The sequence below is a fragment of the Chrysemys picta genome, chromosome 12 (assembly GCF_011386835.1).
Source record: "Chrysemys picta bellii isolate R12L10 chromosome 12, ASM1138683v2, whole genome shotgun sequence".
In the NCBI taxonomy this organism is placed as follows: Eukaryota; Metazoa; Chordata; order Testudines; family Emydidae; genus Chrysemys; species Chrysemys picta.
Window position 1 is genome coordinate 45,209,495 of NC_088802.1, and position 22,349 is coordinate 45,231,843.

At 43.7% G+C, this 22,349-nt stretch overlaps 2 long non-coding RNA genes across 2 annotated transcripts in view; one reads left to right on the top strand and one right to left on the bottom strand.

The window, feature by feature from the left end:
* LOC101952980 (uncharacterized) overlaps positions 1–22,349 on the bottom strand; it is a 44,938-nt gene that overhangs the window by 8,994 nt on the left and 13,595 nt on the right. Inside the window, exons 2-4 of the long non-coding RNA XR_010591767.1 lie at positions 21,724–21,890; positions 20,612–20,666; positions 13,353–17,228 (exon numbers count right to left, since the gene is read on the bottom strand). This is a non-coding gene — a long non-coding RNA (uncharacterized LOC101952980). The remainder of the gene's footprint in view (positions 1–13,352; positions 17,229–20,611; positions 20,667–21,723; positions 21,891–22,349) is intronic.
* LOC135974502 (uncharacterized) lies at positions 7,266–8,704 on the top strand. The gene is made up of 2 exons (XR_010591768.1): positions 7,266–7,578; positions 8,236–8,704. It is a non-coding gene; the product is annotated as an uncharacterized LOC135974502 (long non-coding RNA).

The following is a 22,349-nucleotide window of genomic DNA, read 5'->3' on the forward strand; positions in this document are numbered from 1 at the left end:
AGATAAAGTGAGATTTGAACTTGGGGCACTAAATTTCAAAGGACAGTTCCTCCAAGACTGAACATCACTTAAGACTCCTTTGTAGGTACTATCTTTCCCCCCTGCTGTGAACCCACCAAACTTTCCACCTCCAAAGAGGATACTAGCTTGAGCAGAGACTAACTGGAGTCTCTGCTTTATGAAACCATGCCAGTTAAAATGTACCTGTGTTAGAGGGCTGTGCAGATTGCAGAAGGAAATGAGTGAGGGATAGAGAAAGAAATTCCAGATGGCTGAAATAATCACTGCAGACATAAAGAGCCAGCTGAACCCAATAGAGCTACACCAGTTTACAACAGCTGAGGATCTGGTCCCAATTCTCTAAGGATGTGACCCAAAGCCCCAGGAAGTGAATGGGAATCTCCTGTGGACTTCAGTGGGCTTCGGATCTGGCCACAATTCAGCTATTATTAAAAACAATGGAGTTACACAGATGTGAAACTAGTGTAATGGAGAGAAGACTCAGGTCCCATGTTTCTTCTTGAGAGGTGGAAAGCAAGTTCTAACACAGTCCAATTTCCCCATTTTTATAAGCCATCACCACAGGAGACTAAATCTGTCACAGGTCACTCAGAATAAATCATCCACTTATTACAACAACTCCAAAGTATAGTGAACACACTGACTCTCTTCTCCAACACCCTAATTCCTTCTTTTTGGTGAGCACATTTTTTCCAAAATAACATAGTGCTGTATTTACCTTACCAGATTGGACGAATGGTCCATCTAACCCTGCACCAGCCTCCTGCAATGGCAATATATTATGTCAAATCTGTTGCAACCAGTCTAGGTCTCCCAGGATTTTATGACTACCATTTTGCACATTATGGCTACTCGGTACTTCAGGGGCAGTGAGGATAAAACTTAGATCCTCCTGCTCCAAAAATCACAGGCCCTTACCATTTCAACCAAAGAAGAATATTGTTTTGTCATTAACAGTAAAGAGCCTATAATACATAGTTGAGCAATTCTGAATCTATCCAGTGCAGGGCAGTGATACATGCACGCACGCGCGCGCACACACGCACACACACACACACACACACACACAAGCCAGCTCATTCTTTACAACAGAATATTTTCTCTTGAATTGACAAGCAAGTAGAAACTATTATATTGTAAATTTTTTATTAATAAGCAAGATTACAGATTTTATCTTCAACACAGTAGCAATTGCTATATTGCTAACAGACTAATGGCCAGTCTAGTCCAATATTCTGTATCTAGCAGTAGTCACAAGCATATAAGAAACATAAGAACGGCCATACTGGGTCACACCAAAGGTCCATCTAGCCCAGTATCCTGTCTTCTGACAGTGGCCAATGCCAGGTGCCCCAGAGGGAATGAAAAGAACAGGTAATCGTCAAGTGATCCATTCCTTGTCACCCATTCCCAGCTTCTGGCAAACAGAAGCTAGGAACACCATCCCTGCCCATCCTGGCTAATAGCCATTGATGGACCTATCCTCCATGAATTTATCTAGTTCTTTTTTGAACCCTGTTATAGTCTTGGCCTTCACAACATCCTCTGGCAAGGAGTTCCACAGGTTGACTGTGCATTGTGTGAAAAAATACTTCCTTTTGTTTCTTTTAAACCAGCTGCCTATTAATTTCATTTGGTAACCCCTGGTTCTTGTCTTATGAGAAGGAGTAAATAACACTTCCTTATTTACTTTCTCCACACCAGTCTTGATTTTATAGACCTCTGTCATATCCCCACTTAGGCATCTTTTCCCCCCAACAGTTTTATTAATCTCTCCTCATATGGCAGCCATTCCATACCCCCAATAATCTTTGTTGCCCTTTTCTGAATCTTTTTCAATTCCAATATATCTTTAAGATGGGGTGACCACATCTGCACACAGTATTCAAGATGTGGGGCGTACCATGGATTTATATAGAGGCAACATGATATTTTCTTCCTTATTATCTATCCCTTTCTTAACGATTCCCAACATTCTGTTCACTTTTTTGACTGCCACTGCCCATTGAGTGGATGTTTTCAGAGAACTCTCCACAATGACTATATACTTCAGAGGAAGGCATATAAACCCTATGATACACTACCAGACCAGGTTTGCGGATGGGAGAGAGAGATTTCTTCCTGACTCCTCCTGATGATTAGCTTATGCATTGGAGCATTAGGATTGAGAGCCACATAATTTTTATTTTAGCTAATATATCTCAGCTTTTGTCAAGAAGATGATTCTGCCATATGACCATATTACCTCAACTGCTTTGTCACCAACACAGAAAATGGAATACAAAATTGGCTGAACATAACTGAGTACTGACTCACGCTCTCATTAGAGTGAATGGTGGAGCATTTTAAACTGTCTTGGAACTTTTTTAAGACTCACGTTCAGAGTTGAAAGCTCTTGATTTAGCTATCTGTACTCCAAATAAATAAATCTCCTATTTACTTTCACCATAGTCCTATTTCCACTTCTTGGGGCTAGATGCTACAAATCCACCTGCTGTCACAAAATTTCACTTTCCTTCTGCATTATCTTGATCAATTTTCTGCTGCAACCTTATCTGTTCATTTATCTGTCATCTTGACAAGTGCAATTCCCCCCACTGTGGTCTTTCAAACTCCCAACTCTCTAAATTCATCTCCTCTCCCTGGACTCTGACTCATAGCCCTCTAATAACTAAGACTTCATGAATGTCAACATTTAATTCTTTTCCCTAGAAATTCTTATCATTTCATTATCATTTGATTTTGAGCCACATAATTTTTAATTTGTGAAACTTCTCATAATGTATTTGTTCCACTCAAAAGCATGTGAAAATGCAAATATGTTTCCAAATGTTTTCACTGGAAATATCCTTTTGCTTGAAAATGCCCCCACATCATAATCCTGTATTCTGAGACATAATACGTGTGAATATTTTTGCATGAGTACTTTTCATGAAATCAGGATGGTTTTGCAATGAAATGGAAGGAGGCCTGTCTGTTCATTCAGGCCTCACTTGCCTGTGGGTTACTTTGAATTCCTTTTCCACTTGGGGAGCATTGGTTCAACACTGACAATTTAGTTAAGCTTTAATTTGGGTGATTTTAAGATTGATGAATATATCCCTAGATCAGAGGTTCCCAAACTTTTTGCTGGCACGACTCCATTTTAATGAATTATTTCAGCCCAGGAACCCAGACAGCATGGAAGATGTCATTTTGTAGAGCCAAATGGCATCCTCCAGGCATTGTTACCGTGCGTGCGCCATGTGGAGAAAAATGGTGTCCTCCACACTCTAGGGATTGCCATGGCTCCATCTGCTGATGGCACAACTGGGTCATATTTCTTGTCATCTATCTACCTCCCTTCTTCAAAAGAACAAGAGAGAGTTAAACTTCTCCTTGTCATGTTTGGATGACTGAATGATTAGTGTAGGTAGGAAAGTTAGAAGGGTTGGAGTAGAGCATGGGTAGGCAATCTATGGCACGCGTGCCAAAGGCGGTACGCGAGCTGATTTTCAGTGGCACTCACACTGCCTGGGTCCTGGTCACCGGTCCGGGGGGCTCTGCATTTTAATTTAATTTTAAATGAAGCTTCTTAAATATTTTTAAATCCTTATTTACTTTACATACAACAATAGTTTAGTTATATATTAAAGACTTATAGAAAGAGACCTTCTAAAAACATTAAAATGTATTACTGGCACGCAAAACCTTAAATTAGAGTGCATAAATGAAGACTTGGCACACCACTTCTGAAAGGTTGCCGACCCCTGGAGTAAAGACATGCAGAGGGACTTGTAAGCAAATGGAATTACACAGAAAAAAACAGGGTCTTGAATCTCTCTTTAGTCTTATGTGGTGAAGCTGAAAACAGGCCTCTTATAATATGAGTGTGATCTCTGTTAAATGCAGCCTGGACTGGAAATGTGTCCCTTTTACTGGTGTGAAGAGTACGTTCTTACCTCTCTCCTCTGTCATTTTTGAAAGCTCCAGACAGTCTTTTATCTCTATGAATGTGGTATTTCCCCATCATATGGGTTTCCTCTTTTTTCCCTGATGCCTTTAAAAGGTCTCTTTATCATGTCATGTTTTTCTAAATTATTGGCCAATTATTGCAGAGATGATTTTGAACCAGAACGCTAAACCTATGCCTGAACTTTGGCTAAGTTCTGACTTGGCTCTAAACTAAACTCTGAACTTCATAGCTCAGACCCATCTACATTTTTTGTGGGGGTATTTTTGCAGCTGTGAATTATACTTTCTTGTTTGGGAGGTTTGCTTGTGTCTGGGGAAGTGTTCAAATACAGGCAGCACAAGAGCTGATTTTCAGTGGCACTCACGCTGCCCGGGTCCTGGCCACCGGTCTGGGGGGGCTCTGCATTATAATTTAATTTTAAATGAAGCTTCTTAAACATTTTAAAAACCTTATTTACTTTACATACAACAGTAGTTTAGTCATATATTACAGTGTCCTCTGGCTTCCAGGCCAAAACGCTTTCCACTGGTCAAGGGTCTCCTGCAGGAGCTTCCCACTAGCTGCAGCCTCCATCACAGCTTCCGCTTCCTCTTCCTCCCCCTCCCTCTCTCCTTTATTCTGTTCCTCTCTGGCATTGTGGGGTGGCAGTGGAGGTCTAGCATCACTCAAGCTTTAACCTATACCCCCTGATGGGCCAGCCAACTGGAATGCAAAGCACCACCATACGCAAATGGGAGGTTTTGGTGAGTGTATGGGACTCGAGTAAGAACTTGAGTTAATTTTGCAGTGAAAACCAACCCTTGGAAAGAAATTCTTCAAATATACAGGGGAATACCCAGAGCAAAAGGGGCAGGGTCTCGTCCCAGGGAGGTCTCAGAGCAGTGAGGAATCCAGTTAAATTAAGTTCCAGGTGAGAATGTCCTCCAAACCAATGTCCTCCATTGCAAACAGAGAAAAAGGCAGCACGATCCAGGTGAAGTAATGCATTTAAAATAAGTGCTGCAGAAACAATGGCAGCAGTAGTAGTAGCATTTCTTAGTAAGGACTTAGGAGGTTATTAGGCTTTTTGCAGCAGTACCCACAGAATGAAATGAGTGCAGCTGCTTTGGTTATGCCTTAAGTGAGGTTTTTACTCACGAAAGCTTATGCCCAAATAAATCTGTTAGTCTTTAAGGTGCCACCAGACTCCTTGTTGTTTTTGTAGATACAGACTAACACGGCTACCCCCTGATACTTGACACCTTGTGGCTTGTGCTCCATGCCCCAAAATATAGCTAGTGTGTCTAAAGTCAATGACAGAGACAAAAAGGCTTGAACAGAATCCCTTTCTAAGGCCTTCTAATCCTACTGGAACATACACAGTAGCAGAATTCACACAATCAACTGAAGAGCCATGTCCTAGTCTGAACCTAAGACAAAAAGAAATGCAAAACTCAGGGGTTTGGATGGAATGTCACCTTTAGGGATGGAACCAGGATTCAGCATGTCAGATTACTAAATCCCCTCTAATTTGTCATGCAATGAGGCATCAGGGTCCTCGGGGCAAACATCTGCAGCTTGAGGCTGCTGCTCTATTGTGAAAAGATAGAATAGTGGCACGGATGAGTCGCCAAGGAATAAATGATTCTCAATTAGGAGAATAGGTCAGACAGAGTAAGATGATTTATATCTAAGACATACCCAGACCATCCATATTAATACTCAGCATTTCTATAGGGATTTACATCTGCAAAGCACTTTACAAACATTGAATCCTATCAGCAGCACCATCAAGTAGTAGGTTCTGAAAAATGTACCTGCTAGGTCAAGGAATAATTTTACTAGCCAGGATGCAAAATACGTTCAGCGCCCTCCCCACTCCCCCCCCCCCAAAAAAAAATCACCCTCCCCTGCAATGTAAAGGAGTGACACAGATGAGTCCTGGCTGTTGTATACAGCAGTCAGTCTAAAAAATCAGGCCCAATGTGTCTCAAGTTGGACAGCCAAACATTAAATACATGAGGCAGCCAAATCAATGGCCCGTTTTGAAAAACTGCCTGTATGTGATTTGCTCAAGAGTATGCAAATGATTGTGACAGACCTGATTTAGAACTCGGAAGCATGTGACTCCTAAGTCAGTAATCAGTACCTTCGCTCAGCTGTGTAAACTGTGTAAACTGATGGTGGCTGGGGCATAATTTTCCATTGGTCCTTGGTTTAAATTTACATTTGATAATCTAGATGATTTAGGTCTTTATTATTACCCTGTAATTTGCTGATCAGCACTACTTTAGCCAAGTCACCCAATGTCTCAATCTGGTGCTCTGTTAGGGTGTCACCTTTACCTGATTGAATTGAAAGCTTATATCTTTGAGAAACAAAAAAATGGCAAACATACATTTGGCTGACTTTGATCTCTGAAGACAAATCTTTTAAAATTTAGATCAAGGAAACTTTTAATGAAACAAAAGAAACCATGCCATCTGTATCTGCAGCTAGAAATAAATAGAAACAAGGCAAACATAAAAGACAGCCTTACTGAGCAATGTCAGTCCTAAGTGACTGTCTGAAGGATGGCAATATGGCTGGCTTTGAAAAACACAAGAGTTTAATAAGCTTTTGCCAGCCGTCTGGCAAATCTTCCAAAATATATTTTACTAAAACCACCCTAAATTGCTACTTTTTTTAGTAATTCACAGTTGCCACTGCTGTGCGCCTCACACCATCCAGAACTTCATGGCAATATCAGCGATAGAACACACATCCTACTGCTCCAAAAGCACAGGCTCTCGTCATTTGAACTAAAGGAAAATCATCTTTAGTTGTGTATATGTCTTATGTCAAACAGCTGAGCAGTTTGGACTCCACACAGTAGAGGGCAGTGGTAAACATAATCACTAGCCAGTTCATTGTAATACACCGTAGCGTAAAACAAACAAACAAACAAACAAATCAATCAACCTGCCGGGCACCTTTAAAAAAATCCCACTCTAGAAAATTAAAAATTACTTCCATAGTATATGCTGGCCTACCACCATGTGTTAACAGAAGCTCCTTCCTCTTTTGTTCATTATCTCCTCCTACCTAGCCCACAATCTACTGTATTTATGACATTGCGATCAATTCCATGAAAATTGTGAACCGATATCCAGCATGATGGCCTGTGGCCATAATATTGGGAGTACCGGAATGTGTGTAACTCTCACATAAGCTGCCTGGGAGGCAGCTGTAGTTCCTATCTGGTGACGAGACGCTTCTGTGTTGTAATGTGCAGCCAGTAAAAGTTATTTTGAGCTTTTGTGATCTTGTTTGTTTAGCCTGGTGGCGGGTGGAGTGGGTCCTCAGCTCAGAGATATAAGCCAGGTGTCCAGGGGTAATAAGAGAAGTGGGAAGCTGATTAAAGGAGAGGTGCTCTTCTACAAACAAAATGAACTTGAAAATATGCACTGACGGGAAAGGGAATGCAGAAAAATTATTGGGCTGTTGTATCAGTAGCTATTGGAGACATTGGATACTGATCCCTGTCATGTCAACGGTTTGTAATCCTGAACCATTTCAAGTGACCAGGGCTAGACAATGAAGACCTGTCGGCACTCCTGTGTGTCTTACCTTTATTACAGCTGGTAAACTGGGTATTAGTCAAATCAGTTTTGTTGTTAGCTTGGGTTTGTTTTAACTTTTCCTACATCTGGCAGTAGCTCTTTAACAAACTGCTGCCAGGAGACCTTTATAGGACAGTGGAAACCAGTACAAGGAAATAATTATAGCATTTCCACCTACAGTACGTCTGCTTAAGGGCAGGTATAAATAGATCTTTAAGTGTTTGTTCACTCAGAAGAGAGTTCAGTCTAACAGCATTCTCAATTGCCAGCAATGGGTTTGACGGTTGGGTTTTTTTTTCCTTAAAAGTGAAGGCGAAGATCTACTAAATATCACCCTCTTTTCTTCCATGCTACAAGTAGTGTTTAAAGTCTCCACAATTGTACCAAAACCCAGATGTAGGGTGTGTCAAAATAAGACAGGGAAAATTTTCAAAGCCATTACACTTGTTTGGGTAAGGAGGGATAATTAGATCAGAAACGCAGTTCAGTTTCAGAACTGGGGAATGAATGCAAATAAAATGTGTAATTATTTCATTCACTGAGAACACACAGGATGGACAAAAAGCCTTTGAAGTAAAACATGCAAACTACACAAATTTCCCTTGTGGAAGGTCCAGCCCAAGCTTTGAGAAACTGCTCACACCAGTTCCTGAAAATGCCGCTCTTCTTCATCCACAGACAGCCAAGCAGGAATTGCTGGAGAACAAGTGCAATGTAGAAACCACTGAGATGAGACTGAAGCAGAACTGGATATGGGATCTGTCTCTAAGACATACAGCTATACGCTTGCTTTCAGCTTCAGAGCTGGAGAAGCCCAGAAATATCACATCTGCCCCAAAGCATGGAAATGAAGGGTCCATTTGTTACCACATCCACTTCTTTGAAAGAGAGAGAGCAGAGGAGTAACAGCCCAGCTGCCAATATCACTATCATAGCAAACAATGACTCCCTTGAATCTCCTTAGCGTAGTAGCACTCCCACAGCACCATCTACTGTTCCTGCAGCATCAACAGATGACAGACACAGAACGCCTGTAAAGTGCTGCATTGTTTATTGGCAACATTCAGATTTTCATTCAAGAAACATTTTAAATAATGTTTCCCTTAGACACTCTTTTGGGGTCCAAGTAATGAAACAAACTCTATTTTATTTAGTGTATTGGTATCATTTTTTAAAGCACATGTTATAATGGCATTATTAGGCCTTCTCATTTGCAGTACTCTGCCATCAGTCTGGCAGGTAAACACTCACCTTGGCATACGATAGTCACACTAGGCACAATAAGGGCATGAAGCATGTACCCTGTCATAGCCCATTGTTCAAGCTACAGATACTATATTTTATCAAACAATAGCTAATAAACAAAAGCTATTTTAAGTGTTTTGTGAGGGCCACAGAGCAGGTGTCCATTGAATGCCAACTGCTAGTTTTGCTCTGCCATGTCTACTGTATTGACAGTGAGAGCAGGGCAAACAAATCTCATGGGGGAATAAAAATAAGATATGGATCATAAAAACAAAAGGTACACATATTCCAACAGACAGATGCAAAATTTAAGGATACCAAGAAGGCTAGCTGCAATAATACTGCGCCAATAGCAGGATTAGTCACTCCGGGCTCCTGACACCTTACTCAAGCCAACCCCTTTGAATGTAGACAAGATTTAGACTTTTACCACTAGGGATTCTAGGCGGTATTAGTTACCTGAGCTTCAGGCTTGAATTAAACCACCCTTTGGCATCCCCAGGTATGAGATGCTGGGCCTTGACTCTCTATTGCCTTGCACCAGTTAAGCAGGGCTAGTTTAAGGCACAGGCATGGTAGGCAGTATCTAAGGCCACTAGAGTCATGTGGTTACATCAGAATCTCAGCTTTCACTTTAAAGCTTCACAGCGTGCACAGAGCATAACCAATACTGTGATATCTGACTGAGTCTGCAGGCAGCCTGAAATGATAGTTCAGAGGTATGAGCTGCCCCATGCATCTCAATGGGGTGTTAACTCCCAGATCTACTGCTCTGGGGCTCCCCACCCAAACAATCCCAGGAGAGAACTCAGTGCATGGCCAGAATAGAAAAATGCAACAGGCCTGGCCCAACCATTTAAACAAATACCCTCCAAAATGCTGCGGCAAGATGTGGAGCCTCTTGTTGCCACCTCTGCCTCGCCAAGGGATTAGTGGGGATCCCTGCTGCCACCTCTGCTATGCCTGAGGGGAAGTCAGCCTGTGCTGTCACTTCTGGGCATAGAAAGGACCCCTGTTGTTGCCCTTGCCTCTTTGGGAGAGGAGGAGTGCTCATGATTTTAAAATGCTTGGGGTTGGCAAAACTGAGCCTACTAAAGTGATTCAGCCCTGAGGGACCAATTCTAAGACTGGCTCTGTGCCCAGTAAGTTCCTGTTCTCTCTACCAGGCTGCCACCAAGAGTATTTGTAATACACTTGGGGATTGATGACTTACTAAAGGTACTTTTCAAAAATATAGTTATTATCCAATTTTCTGTTCTTGGGTCTAGTGAGAGGAAGTTGATAATATTTATAAACATAGGACTCGTGCCTCATCTAAGACATGTGGGCTCAGTCCTAAATTCACATACACAGGCTATCCTCAGAGATTGTCCTATCAAAATCAGTTTACTCTGCATGAAAACACCAGCTCAGATACTGGTTTCCAAATACACACAGTAACCTACAGGCTAGTTCATCTTTGATAAGGACAGAGACTTCTGAGAAATGCTCCTGATAATATTTTTAATATGGAGAACTCTGGTATTTTTAAATACCTAGAAGCACTAACATTTTTAAATCTATGAGTCGCTGCCAACATTTGCAAGTTGTTGCAACCAGGATCCATTTTCCCAAATGGAGGTAAACGGCTGATATTTTTCACATACACTTAAGATACTGACAATTTTCTCATTTTCTGATATGACCAAGGCAGAAATGACTGACAATTACTAAATGTTGCCACGGAGGGAGATGAGAATTTCACAAAAAGAGGCATCACATTTTTACACATCCATGGCTAGAGGAAAGCAATAATTGTCCTCATACCCAGGCAATAATTCTGAGAAATGGCTGTCGATTTTGTTTCAGGGAGCCACCACTGGCAAAATAGCCAAGCATGTCTTTCTGAACTGAACTGCCTGCTGGGGTGGGTTAAGACAAAATTTATCAGCACTGCCTGTCTGTCACGTTGTCTGTGTAGGGAGACTCCTCAGCCAATCTTGTCTATGATAGGCATAGCTGACAATTTGGGGGCTAGATCTTCATCTGGTGCAAATTGACATAGCTTCATTGCAGTATACACCAGGTGAGCATCTGGTCCTTAGTTTTTAGCTCAGAAAGTGGCATTCAGCACCAAATGTTGATTTATTTTTTTTATCCCAAGGCACCCATCATGGACAATGGAGTCCTAAGCAGATGCAGATGGCAATTTGGCCTTTCACTCTTTCTCAATAAAAATTGCTGGCTGTTACCAGTTTTACTAGGTCAATGAGCTGACCATGGAGCTACAATGGGCTGCATTCTGTGGCAATAACTGGAAGGCGGGGGAAGGGGAAAAGAGTTTTCCAAGTCACCCCTGTGCTGTGTGTATTTTGGGGCAGCTAGAGATTCTGCCTGGCCAGTGCTTAATTTGTGCCAGGGCTTAGCCCTGGCACCTCTAGGCTTGGCGGTTCATAGCCCCAGCACTTCTGGGCTTGCCGCATCAGTTATGAAAGTTAAAAAAAATTGCTTGAGCCCTGGTACCTCCTTCATCACAAATTAAGCACTGTGCTTGGCCCCGGAGCAGCCTGGGGCTGCTCTAATTTATGCTTTGCTTCAGAGAAGAAGCCGAGGATAACGATAGTGCAATGAGCTCGTTCCCGTCCAGTCTCCTGGACCACCCTCGATATGTCCCCCATACCAACATAGAGCCCTTCTGCCAGCTCTGTGCCAGTTAGGAAGGTGCCTGCCCAGGGGATATTCTCAGTATCCTGTTTCTGTCCCCTTTATGTTTCCAGAGAGCAGGGTAAAGTTTCACAATAGAGAATGAGGCCCGTGGAGCTGAGAGTCAGGAGAGCTGGGTGCTATTCTCAGCTCTGCCACTGAACCCTGTGTGACTTTGGGTATGTCACGTAACCTCTCCCTGCTTCAGTTTTGCCATCTGCAAATGGGGATCATTATACTTGCCTATCTCCTGGGGGCATTGTGAGAATTAACCCATTTATGTTTGTTAAGCACTTTGAAGTCCTCAAGCAGAAAATGCCAGGTAAATGCACACTATGGTTATTATTCCATGTTTCTCTTTTCTATGTTGGCTCCTTGCTCCCAAGCCACTGCCAGTTTGCCTCTCTCTCAGCTGGTGCAAGATGGGATGTCTTTGGTTATTATGTAGAACCTCTGATTGCTACACAAATTGTACATGTTTAGTACACTTTGTCCACTATTTGGCTGGGGCTTGTAGCTGGTACCGATATTTCATTGGCTAGCGCAAATCTATAGTTTAAACCTCATTCCTATTCTCCTCTCATTCTCCTCTCCTAGGTGCTCCCTGTGCCGCCTTCTCACTCTCTGTATATCATGTTCTTCCAGTGGTGCTGTAACAATTTTTATACTGGGGGTGTTGAAGGTGGAAACCATGTATTTGGGTTATTACTACTTCAAGCTGGGGGTACAGCAGCACCCTCAGCGCTCCTAGTTCCAGCACCCATGTGCTCTTCCATGCTATTGCCTTTTATATGTGCCAGGTACCCTCTTTCCAGATCCCTCTTTAAACCCCACCCCTTTTGCAAAGCCTTTCTGTATTGATCGCCAGGCCAGTCTTTGTCCCCTTGTCATCTTGCTTCTCTGTGTCCTTCTATTTTTCCATTGAAGTCACAGGCAAAGCACTCATCGGCTTCAATGCGTAGAGGATTAGACCCTTATATTTTTATTAAGTTCAAGATCATGGTTTGCACGATCTACCATGCACATGTACTGCTCTGCGTGCATTAGAACGGCAAGATTGCCCATTCCAGCAGTAAAACCTAGGGAGGAGGAGGAAGGATGGAGGCATCAAAGAAGAGGAAAAACCTGTGAGAATCCCCTACCAGAGCTTCTCCTTGATCCCTCCAATGGATTTGGGAGAGCTTCCCAGCTGAGAAATGAACCATAGGATCAACAAACTGGCAGATCCTGTCATTTGGCCAGGAAGCAGGAGCAATCCACATGGAGATTCTAGCATCCACCCCTTGAGACCATGGCCCAATGGAGTTCCACTAGCAGGGATTTCTGTCTGCTGCTGCTCAGGGACCCTTCTTATATCAGGGCTCTTCAGCATGGAGGAGACTCTATGGAACAAGAAACACAGCCCCAGGGGCTGAAAGAGATCTCATGTGTATCAGAGACAGTAGGATTTTTACTCAGCGCTGTGTCCAAGCTCCGAAAGTACCTTGCATATGGCAGCCTTGCCTCCCCATTTTCAAATGGTTTCAGATTTCCACTGCTCTTGTGTGTGTTCAGACTTTTCATTATAATAGAAAACTGACAAAGTAAACAGACCCCGCTGTCATATGGTCTTCCAGCCAGGAGCAATGCTCCAAGGAGCCGGGAACACACATGCTATGCAGATATTTCCTTCCACTTGGAAGGATACATTTATGGACTGTATATAAACTTACATTTAAAGAAAGAAAAGGAGCTGATAAGAGATTCACAGTTACTGTAATAGTGTGGCCCAGTGGGAAGAGCACTGGACTGGGACTCAGGAAGCCAAATGGGTGATATTCCTGGGTCTAACACTGACTTATATTGCAATATTGAGCAAGTCACTTCACCTCTGCGTGCCACTGTAAGCTCTTCAGGATGGGGACCGTCTCTTATTATGGGTCTGTACAGCACCTAGCACATTCTTCGCTGGGGCTTCTAGGCACCGCTGTAATACAAATAATAATTTTTAACCAATAATGGCAGCTCGGGATGGTTTTTATATTGAAAACTATGCAAACTATGAATCTATTCCTGCTCCAAAGGCTTCACAGTCTAATAAATAATATATTTTACTCCAGTCCTCCTAAAAAGCACTCTCATTGGGTTTTATTCACGCTGGTCAGCACTTACACAACTAACGAGAGCCCCTGTCTTCAGTACCATTTTTCTTTGCAAGTGAAAAATGCACCCTGAGTCACAGCAAGTTATTTCCACTTGTCAAGACAAAGGTTAATTAAATCTCAGCGACTACATCTAAAATCTAGCTCTGTGTCTATCTAGGGGTTTATATGACATGTTGCACTGTGCTACCTAAGCCGAAATAGGGCTGCGATTCAAAAATGACAAAGGCCAGGAAATTCACAATTAAGGCAGCTGACATTCTGCCCTTCACCCCACCCCTACACTCCTGTAGAAGGAAGTAAAAACACCCACACAATTTGTACAAGTGAGAGCCAAGATTTACTCCAACACACCAAACAGGTTCTGCAGGATCGCAGTATTATTTAAATAGCTTTCCCCCTCCTCCGCCAAATGTTTCCTAGCTCTGGGTAAATTGCTACTCGGATATTTGTTTTTGCTGAAGGGGTACAGGACACAGAGGGGATTTAGATGCATCATGTGCATACATCTTTGTATATCTACTTCCAGAGAGATTTGTATTATGGGTGCACAGAGAACTTTACATACTTTCTGTAAAAGATTTCTGCCTAGAATGTGAAATGAAGGGATAGGGACTGTTGGGCATAGCACTGTAAAGCTTCTTGCAGTGTAAAGTTTCGGAAATCAATATGTGTGATGTAAAGTAACTTGACTAACGGCCCAAATTGGCTCCAGTTGGAGCCAAGGACAAAATCCCCATTGAAGTCAACAGGAGCAGTAACCAAACTCTACAACTATGTACTTGTAATCACTGGTGATGCACAGATTGTACGTGAATTTGCTTACTTTTTTATTTATTTATTTAAGAGAAGTCGAGCCAATATGCGCAATGAGTATTAGAAACCGCTGTTTGGGGTGACTCATGAGATTGGCATGTGGAGTTTTTCATTAATACTGGCTTAAATGCATGCCAAAGAGGACTTCCCAAATTCAGTCAGTTATTGCTTGTCATGGAGATTAAAAATCCTATAGCACTTTATTCCACTCCAAAGGACTGCCCCAAATCTCTGTGTGTGTGTGTGAGAGAGAGAGAGACAGCAGAGAGCAAGTGTGAAAAATCGGGACGGGGGTGGGGGTGGGGTAATAGGAGCCTATATAAGAAAAAGACCCAAAAATCAGGACTGTCCCTATAAAATCGGGACATCTGGTCACCCGAGAGAGAGAGAGAAGGGGAGGGGAAGAGAGAGACAGAGAGATGGCTCCTAACTTTATAATGGGCCAAATAAAAATACTGGGGTCTTTGGAATCCAGATCTTAAGTTTACAATGTGGGCCCATGTTTTGTATTTACAGGTGAACTGCAAAAGAAAAGAAATAGGCTAGTACTTTTTAAAAAAACTTCTGATAGAAAAAAAAAATTAAAAAACACTTTTAAGCTTTTTTTGTCTGTTTGCTTTTTCACTTTAGAGACTTACATCCAGTCTAGCAGGAAAGACTCTGTGGCCTGGTCCCCACTAACGCCCCACTTCGGACTAAGGTACACAAATTCAGCTACGTTAATAATGTAGCTGATTTCGAAGTACCTTAGTCCGAACTTACCGCGGGTCCAGACGCGGCAGGGAGGCTCCCCCGTCGATGCCGCGTACTCCTCTCGCTGAGCTGGAGTACCGGCGTCGACGGCGAGCACTTCCAGGATCGATCCCAGAACATCGATTGCCTGCCGCCGGACCCTCCGGTAAGTGTAGACGTAAAGTGTGATGACTGGAGGTCTTCTGAAATGATTATGTCAACAGCCAAGAGGGTGAAAGTAGAGCAGCTGAAAGGAGAAGAGATTTGTAATCACTGTTTAAAACTTGTTGATTTTTGTTTGATTAAGTTAGCACATATTTAACTTCAAATTTTAATGGACCATTTGGAGAAAGGAAGTCTTTGTTAAAGAATCAATTCTGTCCTTTCAATTAAAATGTGAGTGCTAACAATATACATCCTCTGAGAACCTCAACAAGTCTCTGAACAAAAGCAGAATTGGCAGACCCAAGCTGGCATTCCTGAGTTTTCCAAGGTCAAAAATTAGCAGAAAAAAACCTCATTTAAAAAAAACGTTTCTGTCTTATTTATCCATCAAAACGAAACAAAAAAATGGCACCAGCCCATTAAAAAAAATCATTTGCATTTTTTAAAAAAAATGTACATGTATTTTTCTATCAGCTTTTTTTTTAACTTTGCCCACTAGATGGCTGTAATTGTTACTGTCATGTTTAATTTTTTTTCCAGGTTCTTGTCTTTAAGATGTTGTAATCCTCATTTTGTTATTTTTTATTCTGTCCTGTCAACCTCTGGTTTGTTATTTGAAGTGAGAGGTTGATGACTTTGCAATATTCTTGTGATGAATGTAACTGTAACACAGCAAAATGGTTCAATGTCCCACATTTGTATCATGTTTGGGAAACAAAAACCTCTATTTACAAGCATGCAATGGCAACTTATTTTTCTTTATTGTAAGAAACGGTTTTGATTTCTGAACGTAGCAAAAAATTATCAAAGACTAAATGATTCCTGACCAAGACTTTTCAGATGGTAAATCATTTCATGCACGTAGTTTGCAATAATTCTCAGATATTGGAAACATTTTGCAAATCTTGTGGATGAAAGATCAGAAGATGGAACTAAGTATGAGGTTGGGTACAATGGCTACCTGTATTATAGACATTGCTGATGGATGAATGTGGATGTAGCAAGGAGGCATGGCCTCCCTTAGAGAGTGACAAGGAGGGACCGCAACACATTCCCTGGTGGGCCAAACCAGAAGAGTCATGTCTGCCCCGCCAGAAATGGAAGGATGGGACAGGAAGGGGAAGTATAAAAGGTGGGCCCTGCAGCTCAGTTGGCTGGGAGCCGCCACAGGAGACAGATGCATCCCGCCTGCTGCTGGAGCCTGAGAGTAACTCCTGGGGTTGCCTCCTGAGGATTGGTCAGAACTCTCAGGACTGTTGGTTGACCAAGGCACTGAGGAACTGCCGGGGCTGCCCTGGCCGGATCTCCCCAGGCTGCCAGCCGATTGAGACACAGAGGAGCTGCCTGCAGACTGGCCAGCGTTCCCTGAGACAATGGACACAGGTACATCTGAGGGGGAGAGTAAGAAGCAGCCCATGGAAACCAGGCAACCATCTGGTTGGGAAACAGCCAGATACAAGGTCAGCGTGTTGTGGGTGGATTACCTGCTGACCCAATGACAGACCACTCCACCACTGTTAGGGCTCTGGGCTGCGATGTGGTGCAGTTGGGTGGGCCCGTGTCCCCCCTGCCACCCCACCCTGGGGATGGCAGTACTCCCTCCTCCTTAGGCCCAGAGGCCTGCGCGCCTCGGGCCCCTGTGCCTGAGCCCCTAGACTTTATTGGTGCGCCGCCCTGACTGGGCCTGAAGCTCATAGACTGCTTAGTCACGCTGCCCTGCTGGCAGGTCAGAACCTACTAACTGTTGGCTGCTGTACTGTTCTGCCTGGCTGGAGGGCCAGAACACTAGTTGTAGCTAATTCCCCCCTTTGAGCTCACCTTTGCAGGTATGTGACAGCGGGGGAAGCATGGCCTCCCCCATCGGCTGACAAGGACGGATGGCCACGCAGCCTACAGTGGAAAAGAGCCAGAACTCAGCTATAATGAATATAAATGCAATAATTTATTTATGCACCTGGACACAGATAGGACCCCACAGCTCTTTTTGATTCTCCAGCTCCCAAACTAACTACACACAATCTATGCTGCTTGGTGTCATCAACACACAGGGTCTCTCTCTAAGGCCTACCATAGACTCAATAACGGTGAAATGAAATGACTGCACTGCAGGTGAGAAAACTACAGATCAAGGCAAGCTGGAAGTCCTCTTGTAAATTATTTTCATAACCAAATAGATGGTGACTTTTGCAAGTAATGGACATGGAGTGGGGCCTACATGAAAAGAGATATATATTTCAGGGGATAGCATTAGACAAACACATAAACTAGCATTTGGGACTACGAGAATCTCTAGTTGCCTATTACAGTTATAGATATATGAAAAAGATTAAGAGATGAGACCTCCACTTCTCATGTTGTTTTCCTGTTGCCATCTACCCTTTTTTAACATATAACCATTCTCATGCCTATTCTGGTGCTTTACCATTTTGGGTTTTATGAAGCAGCACTTCCCAATAAAAACAAAGAAAAAGGAGCTGGCCCTGAGCAATGCTGCCAGTCTCTGGTGAGTTTTCACATCTGGCTTTAGGCCCCAATTAAGCAAAGCACTTAAACACATGCTTAACTTTAAGTATATGCATTAAATCCCATTGGCTTCAATTACATTTAAGCATGAGATTAAGTGCTTTGCGGAGTTGGGGCCCTAGATTAGTAACCAAACTGTTTATATTGGTATAAAGCAGTGGTGGGCAACCTGCAGCTCACGGGCCGCACGCGGCCCATCAGGGTAATCCGCTGGCGGTCCGTGAGACATTTTGTTTACATTGACCATCTGCAGGCACGGCCTCCCGCAGCTCCCAGTGGCCACAGTTCGCCATTCTTGGCCAATGGGAGCTGCGGGAAGTGGCGGGCCACTGGGACGTGCTGACCACAGTTTCCTGCAGCTCCCATTGGCCAGGAACAGTGAACCACGGCCACTGGAGGTTGCGGGGGGGCCGTGCCTGCAGACTGTCAATATAAACAAAATGTCTTGTGGCCTGCCAGCGGATTACCTTAATGGGCCGCGTGCGGCCCACGGGCTGCAGGTTGCCCACCACTGGTATAAAGGCATTCACACCAGGGAGTTGTCCCGCTTTAACAGTATTAAGTTTCTAAACCAAGATAGTTAAAACAGTGTGTGCATAGACAAGTTCTTAGAAGGAAGAGTACCACCTATTAACTAGTCATCAGGACTTTCTACACCACCCTGGGGCAACCAACCAAATACTGGCCACACCTGACTACCTAGTTTATGAGATCGCAATTCAAGGTGTTTCCTTTAGCCTCCACCCATGACTCAGTTGTTTTGTTTTTGTGGGAGAGTGCGTTCCTAGGTCTGAGTGTATTGCCCTTCATGGTGTGCATGCATCTTATCTGTCTAGGTATTTAAACTGCACTTGTCACGCTGGTATATATGAACACCTTCGAAACTGACATAAAATCTAACATATAGTGTAATTAGCCCTCAGATCCCTCTGGCTTCTTAGAAGAGAAGTTTCTCTAAGTAAAGTGACTCTTCCATGTTATCTTAATTATTTATAAGTCCTTCTTTTAATGTATAGAGAAACATTTACAGTTCAGCTGCTATGAGGAGGTTTGGCAGTCTTGTCTATTATCTAATATGATTCTTTCTCTTACCTTTCCCTTGGAAATATTTACTATCATCACCTTTTTGGGCCAATAGGTATGTTTTGCCAGAACTCAGACACATACCTGCTGCTGGTCCTTCTTTGTGTGTCCATTTCTGCAGTACCCCTTGTTGAACAGGTTTTATTAAAACAAGCCCTATGCAACCATCATGCAAATAGAGCAGTTCTACCTCCTGTAGACAGGGACTGATCCCACTGAAGTCAATGGGAGCCTTTCCTATAATTCTCTAACAGGAGTTTCAAATATTGTCACAAACCTAGGGTTCTGAAGTGGTTTGCAATTTTATTTTCACCATACAGTTTGAAGTAGCTACAATAATAATGCAAAAACCATACTCTACAGGAGCTGCAGACAATGGGCTTGGTCCATCTCATGACAAGTACAAAGCTATAGAGGCTAAGATTTTCAAAAGTGGCCTCTGATTTTGAATGCCTAACTTGAGACAATTTGGGCCTAATTTTCAGAGATACCAAGCACTTGTAGCTCCCATTAACTTCTGATGGAGTTGTGGATGCTCATCACTTTCTGATAATCATCAAGGTGAATAATCAAGGTGTCTCAAGTTGAGTGCCCAAGAACTGAGGCATCCAAAATTACTAAATATTTTTGAATAATATGGACTTGGTTTGCACAGGAAACAGAACATTATTGGGGCTGGTCCAAACCGTGGAATCACTTCTGCAGGAGGTAGAAACGACCTCAACACTTTCCAGTCCAAATGCAAAAGACCCTTCCTCCACCTTGTCTTCACAAATAAAAATGCATACTGCACAGAACCAGGAGTGACAGGTTTGTATAATTTTTGGTGGTGCCCAGAACGGGTCCAAGTCCCTCCCTCCTCCCTCCCCCCCCCACCTGCCTAAGGCTCTGGGAGGAAGTTTGGATGCACGAGGGGTGCGGGCTCTGAGAGGGAGTTTGGGTGCTGGGTGCAGGCTCTGGGCTAGGGTAGGAGGTTGGGGTGCAGGGTGCAGGCTTTGGGAGGGAGTTTGGGTGCTGGGTGTGGGCTCTGGGCTGGGACAGGGGGTTGGGGTGCAGGAGGGGGTGTGGGAGGGGGTTTGGGGTGCTGGGTGCAGGAGGGGGTTTGGGTGCTTGGTGCGGGCTCTGGGCCGGGCCAGGGTTGGGATGCAGGAGGGGATGCAGGGCATGGGGCTGGGCCAGGGATGAGGAGTTTGGAGTGCAGCAGGCAGATTGCCCCAGCACTGGGGGCCAGAGAAGACTCCCCCAGCCCTCTCCTCACAGCAGCAGTGAGCTCTGGGGGAGAGGGGGCCCCTCCCCGGCTCCCCTGGCACAACACTCACCCAAGCTCTCCCCAGGCTGCTGCTCAGGAGGTCCAGCCAGGATAAGCCCCCCCACCCCCCGCCCCTTCGGAGTCAACTCGGAGTTGCCTGCCGGGGGGCTCCCTCAGCCACCTCAGCCTGCCCCTGGCACCGCTCCCTTGTAACCCGAAGCGGCCAGCGAGGGAGCACAGTGCAGAGCTGCAGGGAGCAGCCACCCGCTGCCTGGGGGAGGCATGCGGGGCTGGGGATGCTCTGGGGGAGACATGCGGGGGCAGCAGGTTGGGCCGGGGAGAGACCCAGCCCCGAACATTGGTGGAGCTGGGCCCTGAGTTTGCAGGAGCCCAGGCACCACGGGCCCATATAACTCACCGGCCCTGCATAGAACATCACCTTTAACAAAAAGACACGCAAGCAGTATATCATCCTGTGGAGAGGAATGGAGACAGAACTGTAAATGACAGATATTCTTCACATTGTATAACTCATCATGAGTGCTCAGATATTCTGGAGTCAGGCAAGTATAAGAATCTGAACAGAGATGTGTTTTACTGCATCTGATAGTTCTCTGAATTCTGATAAAGCTATCCAGGTTTAAGCAAAAATAGCCTGAGGAAGTTAATAATGCTGAGGCCAAAGGATATTCACTCAGATGGCTGCTCTCTTTCTCAGACTGGGGATCAGGCATGTTATCTCCCAGGGCCTGAGCAAAAGTCCCCTGAAGCCAATGGAAAGACTCCCATTGACTTCAATGAGCTTTCGATCAGGTCACTACTGCAGACACCAGGCCATATTTTCTGAGAACTTTATATTTGTCAGATTTATCAAGATTATCTGTGTGTCTTTCTCTGTACCAAAATAGCTCATTAGCATGAACAAACCTGCCAGAAAGCTTTCAGTGGTGGATTTTTTGCATAATGCAGTTTTATTTTGAATGATTTCTGACCCTGCTAATACAAATATTTCCTTTGACTGTGCTTCCCCTCTTAGAAACTATCTATTCCAGACACAGCTGCTCTGCCATTATTTAGCCAGGTAAGCATGACGCTATTTAAAATAGCGAACTAGAGCATTAGCAAAACGTTTGTCTCAATCCAAGGCCAACCAGGGAGGCTGTACCATTGAGGTGCAACCTTGGATGCCCCTTGGAGCCTTTTTGTCTGCATCATGTGGGTTTGTGCTGAATTTAAGGCACCTAGGGATGGAATTTGTGACAATCTGACTGGGTTTTAGAAGCATTATTTCACAGCCTCAAATACCATTTTAACATTTTCTGGCTCTCTCTATTGATCACTGTATGGTCAGCAGTTTAATTATTTACCATGATACATATTGTATCATTTAGTCATCAAAGCATAAATTTTATAATACAAGGGTAGCTTCTTTTTTCCCCAACTACAAATCCTATTCTGCTGGGAGAAGCAATCATAGCTCTGCTCGGTTGGCTTTCTGCCATCTAACTGCGCCTTTAAAAAAAAACGTACCTCCCGTTCAAGGAACTCGATGTCCTGTTAGCAGGGCAGGACGTCAGTGTTTCTATGGAAACTCTTCCCTAAGAGTCTTTCTCCGCGCTGCTGCTACGTATTGTATGACCAGCTTTGTATACCTCAATTCATTACAGGGATTGTGACGAAAAGAGAGCAGGTTTTGCCTGAAGAGAAAAAGCATTTTAAAAAACAAATATTAATAAAACAAACCACTAAAACTGAAGGCCCTAAAGCTATTTGGTGTATGAGTTGTGAATGGAATCTGCTGTCCTGTATAATACAGAGAATGAGAAATACCAGCCGCTGAATAATTAGCTCAGCTGAAAAAGCTTATTAATTCTACAGAGGGCCCTTTCTCTACCAAGTATCCAGGAGGGGATTTGCTATCCAACTATCACAAGCTCATCACCATGCTATCTGAGCAACTTGGAGATTAGAGCGGGGCCTGAATCAAAACACTCTGATATGAACTGCCTTGAGCTTAGGGGCAGTTCCAAATTAGATCCAGATCCAAATTTTGCAGCTGAATTAACCTCTCTGAATGGTGCATGAAATTATAATGAAGGTAAACTAAGGTTAGTGTCCCAAATGCCCCAACAGTAGAGCAACCATTGGACCCAACA